Source organism: Nanorana parkeri, unplaced genomic scaffold (genome assembly GCF_000935625.1).
Source record: "Nanorana parkeri isolate BGI_ZX_2015 unplaced genomic scaffold, ASM93562v1 scaffold992, whole genome shotgun sequence".
Classification (NCBI taxonomy): domain Eukaryota; kingdom Metazoa; phylum Chordata; class Amphibia; order Anura; family Dicroglossidae; genus Nanorana; species Nanorana parkeri.
This window is the reverse complement of record NW_017307260.1, coordinates 231,034-236,708: the sequence shown is the minus strand read 5'-3', so window position 1 is coordinate 236,708 and position 5,675 is coordinate 231,034.

The following is a 5,675-nucleotide window of genomic DNA, read 5'->3' as shown; positions in this document are numbered from 1 at the left end:
CATTCCAAAGGACACAAAAATTTTTTTTTATCTTTCTGCAAACCAATTCAATCAATCTTTGCATTATGAACTTTAAAATGCGCGAACCGTTGTCCTGTCCTGAGTATTCAGCAGGAGTTGAGTTAAGAAAAAAAAAAAAATAGTATTTAACAGGAGTTGAATTAAAAAAAAAAAAAAAAAAAAAAAAAATGCGGGTACATATTTTTGGAATCTGCCATCCTTTTAATTTAGAAGTAGATTTCAAAAGTCTTGAATAAGACTTGAACTGGAAAAAAACGTGTGTGTGCATTGCAGATATGCCGTTTGGTGACTGCAGACCTCCTGGCTGTGACTGCACGTTGACTCTTAATGTGGTAGCTGTCTGGGAAGAGTTGTGGGACTTGGAACACTTTTTTTTTTTTGTTTTTTTTTTGTTACAACAGTTAGAGCAGTTGTGACAATTGCTCCTCCAATCAGCTTTAAATGTTCTCTTTACAGTGAGCAGTATTATGTTTAGTCTACTTTTACAGGTGACCAGTAGTTGTTGTGTTTTACGGTTGCTGTAAAAAGTTGTTAAACTTTAAGTTATCTACCTCATTATTTTATTTCCTCCCTCTTGTTTTTTTAATTCTGCTGTAAAACTAACTGGTACTGGAAACACTCCAAGCACTGAAACTAGTTTCAATGTTAGTCGGGTTACAAATCTTCCTCTTCAAACTACTGTGTGGGGGAATTCCTATTTGTATTTAATATTTTCCCATAGAAAATGTTTAATCTTTTTGGAAGAGGTGACATCAACTGTAACTTCTTTCTTTGCTTTCAGAAAGGCCAAAAAAAAAAAAAATTACCTGCGCAGAGTACCAAAAAACGTCTAATTGCACCTAGCTTTTCACTTAAAATCATTGCCATTTTGTGCCTTTCTCAATGGACTAGTAACACTTTGAACATGATAGTTCCTGTTTACATTGTAAAGTTTAATGTTGCAAAAGGCATTCCAGTGCCAAGGTTCTGCAATGTGAATGTATGCCTTCTTAGGAATGCTTAGTGTTTTTCAGCATCTACTGAATGTATTACTAATTTTTTTTTTTTTTTGTCCTTGAAAATAAATTTTGGGATGGTTTTCCTCCTGGCACTGTCTTAACTGTTAATGGTGACTTATTAGTGTAATAAGTCTTTGTTTGTATTTTGCTGTACGGCATGTGATGTCCTCAATGACAACGCGACTAAAAACTGTTGACTTATTTTATTTGTAATTTTTTTTTTCCTTCATTTATTTCAGCATGACCTACCAACAGTAATGGCACTTGCACTGCCAGAAACATTCATGTATTAGCATTGTTTTAAGCAATGGCAATTGAAATCAGAGGGCTGTCAAAGACATAGGGCAGGGGTAGGCAAACCCTGGCCCTCCAGCTGTGACAAAGCTACAAATCCCATCATGCATATGCCTCTGGGAGTCATGCCTGCAGAGTCTTGCAATGTCTAATGGGATTTGTAGTTTCATAGTAGCTGGAGGGCCAGAGTTTGCCTAGCCCTGGCTACACCTACACTACACTGTTCTCTATAGTAATGAGGCATTTTTAGCGTGCATATTTAATGGTCAAATATACTCTTAAGACAGCAAAAAGAGTATGCGCCTATAGCTGGGATAGGCAACCTCGGCACTCTGCTTTGGTGCGCTACAAATCCCTGTCATGTCTGTGGCGGTCAGTCTTGCAGTGCCTCATGAGACTTGTAGTTTCACAACAGCTGGAGTGCCAAGTTTGCCTCCCCCTGGGCTTTAATGTGAATTGAGCCTGAATTGAGCCTAAAATGGGTATCAGATCTATTGCCCTGGGAATGAATTATGATCAGCCATTTGCCTTACTTGATTTGTACCACGTGTAAACAACCAAATGTAATTTCAACTATTTTGCATCTATGTGATTTAGTGCAATCTCCTGATAACTTGCCAAGGGACCCTTAATCCTGTTTAGCCAGTCTTTGATGCACAGACAATACCCTTATTTCAGCTTTTATGTGATTTGTCTCCTCCTCGTATGCTCAACATAAAAAAACATTTCTTTTGAGGCTCCTTCAGTACTACATGGGAATACTATACCAAATGTTTTTAGTTACTCTCAATAGTAAACTGTATATTAATGCAAGCCTGGAATTGCTACATAGAGAGCAGCTATTGTGCAATGTAAAGCTAGAGAAAACCTGGTGCAAGGAGTTGGGGTTTTAATATGCACCATTCTTTCTGCTTAATAAGATAAGTGCAGCAGACTTGCAGCTGTGTACATTTTTTTTTTTTATGCATATGCCCATTATAAAATACACTAGACATTCTATTACAGTACTAAACATCCACCCTGAAGTGCACTACAATGCACAGGCTATGCTGGTTTTTTTTTATATGGCAATATAAGAAAGGACTTAAACTGGCAGTGGACGGGTGCATTACAGGAGGTGGAAATCTCTGCTTCTTGTATCTGCCTCTGGAACTAAAAGATGACTAGAACAAGTTGTCCTTTTTTAAGGGGTGTAGACTGCCTGGTGCAATACTTGCCTCAGTCACCATTCCAGAATTTTTCAATGTCTGTGGCTACATATCATTTGCCTCCCCAGAAAATGCAGCATATGCAGTGCAGCCTGGGTGACAACCATGGCTGCCTCCACAGATACATGGAGGGGGAAAAATAGTCAGATACAAAGTGTTTGCAGAATCACGTGTGTGTCTATCTCTGCATACTTTAATCCTCTTGATGCCAAAAAATTAAAGCTAATGTGGGATCTGAACCTGCTATGTTTGTTGACAAGGCTCCCCTAGACCCTTCTCGCTAACCAATAGCTGTGATCAGTTGCTGATTGCACTGCAGTCATTGATTAAAAAGATCTGACACCCCCACACCTGCTCTGCACGGTCTCCTATGTGTTAAACTTACTGAATGAACAATGTAATGGAGGGGTCAATGCTGAGTACTGCTTTGTTCATTTATAACTGATGAGATTGTAAACATGAAAGGAATATGTTTATTATCTCTTAAATGTGGGTGGAATAGGAAATGCTCTGTACTCAGCACTTCATGTTCAGCGTTAGGGCCAGAGTCGTGTTCAGTTCCTTAACCGAGGCTCTGAGTATCTATTCTGCAGTGCTTTCAGTTCACTGCACAGGTCTAACCAAAATGGCGGAGGATTCAGTGTTTAAATTCTGCCATTAGTGCAACTTCTACTGTTTAACAGGTGAAATGTGAGAGCCGTGGCATATTTGATGTGGCTATGACTTAATGGATGTTTCAATATTTGAGGCAGAGATGGAAACAAATATTCATATAGTTGCAACAATTCGGTTACCACTGTTGCAATAAAGAGTATTTTGAACAAAATGCGCTTTATTCATACAGTTTTCCATTCACACTCGTCCACAAAACATGAAATTGTAGGTTATCACACGGAATTGCGATTTTGCTCCATCGGCACTATTACTATTTTACACTCCGCAGGCACATTTACTGCCGCTGCAAGTGCTAAGGTAGCAGTGCTGAGTAGCAGCACAGCGTTTCATTGTTGATTTGCTAACGTGGGTGAGCGAGTCTCTGGACTACAGAGGAGAAAGAGATTCAGGGCTCGGGGGCACCCTGAGCCCCCCACAGTGATAAAATAAAAAATGTCATGCATTGTCAATAGCTTCTCCACGCACCTTGCTAAGGCCTATGTGTTAGAGCTCACCCCCCGGAGGAATTGGCCAATTTGTCCTTTGCTATATATCCAAGATGGAGGCTCTCATAGATTTGAGTCAGGACCACACTATATGTGTGTGTTGTTAAAGCACACCACCATACTTGAAAATTAGCATGGGTTGTGGTGCGCTGCATTTTTAAAAAGGGTACATGCAACTTTTTGGTGCGATTTCTGTGTGTGTTGGGCAGCGCATTCAGAGACTGGGCTGTTTTAATGCAATGCCTGTTAACTCACATCAATGCATGTGCATTACTGTAGTGCACAGATGTGAAATTAAACTTAATCCCCACACACACACACACACACACTACACACATGCACTACACATATTTTTGTAATGCAATTTTGTATTGGTATGCTGCAGTGCACCAACAAACTAAAGGCCTGTTCACACCAGCGGGCCCGAGTTCTGGTGCACATAATGCATGCTGGTCTATGCAGTAGTGTGTTCATACCATGCATCACAGTGCTTGATTTTTTTTTTTTTCTTCTATTTTTAAAAGGTTTTCAAAATTATGTTGATTCAACTTTCTGCATTCATAAAAACTGGAGCAGTCAGAATCTGGAGCAGTTGTCCATAATAACCAATCTCCTTGTCCATAATAACCAATCTCCTTCTCTTTTCATTTTGTCGATTGGTTGCCATGGGCGACTGCTCCAGATTCGGTCTGCTTCAGTTTGAATGAATTCCCGACAATGTGTTGTAACATGCTGCATCCTTGTATAAACATGTGCACCAATGTAACATGCACACACAGGACCCGGGATCGGCATTACCACAATGCAGAGGAGTAAAGCTGACGGCTTAAATTTTTCCTTTTTGCACAATTTAAAATGTACAAAAGTTTATTAAAGTGACATTAAACCCTCAGATTGTACTGTAATCCATGGTTGTTTCCCTTCTCTTTGCTGCTCTTCCTTTTAAATCCTTCTGTCTTCTCATGCTGGGGGAGAACTTCCCTTTGCAGCTGAGTGCCTCTTCCTGTAGTGCTGGCTCAGGTTGTGAACCTGCACACAGACACCATGTATCCATTTCAGAGACAAGGCAGTCTGCTGCAAAACAGAAGTTCTCCCCAGCATGAGAAGACATGAGGATTTAAAAGGAAGAGCAGCAAAGAGAAGGGAAACTACCATGGATTACAGTAAGGCGCACATTACAGAATTGTTTTATGTTAAAAAATCTGAGGGTTTAATGTCACTTTAACTCCGTGCAATGTTCTCTTTTAGTTAGAATTTTGTAAGTCATGTTGTATTTGTGTGTTTAATAATGATTTTAGTGTAATTTTTATAGAATGTATTGAGTGGAATTTATCAAAACTGAAGCAGGCAGAAATATGGAGCAGTTGCCCATAGCAACCAATCATCGTCTCTCCTTCATTTGCAAAGTCTAATTAAACAAGCTGAAGCGAGAAGCTGATTTTACAAATTGTCAGAGCTGGAAGTAAAGAACAGCAAAGCCGGTCTGGCCACCTAGGGGTGGAAACAGGAGAGCGGGGGGGCCTGGCAGCAAAAGATTGAAACCACAGCAGAAGATAGTAGCCATATCACCCAATTGTCCAATGTTCTAAACACATTTTTTGTATATGAACGTTTGTACCAAAATATTCCAGTGCATGGCCGGCTTAGAGCTCATTTATGCCAGTTTCTGTTGGTTTCCTGCACTGGATCCACACCAGTCACCCCAAGGGAATGTGCCCAGTTCACAGCACAATGGAGGTGGTGCAGAAAATGCAGACATACTGTGACAGCAGCAGAGGGCGGGTGCAATAGCCAGCTTGCAATTGGATGTTGCAAATTGAAATAGCCAATTGCAATCTAGCTATTCATTCCTTTTAAATTATTATTCTGACGGCAGCAGTCAGAATACTAAAAAAAAACAAAAAACCTGCAGATAGCACAGGAAGCAATAGCTTCTTTGCTATCTGCCATAATTTCAGGGGGGTGCTCTCCCACCCCCCCCCCACCCCCACCAC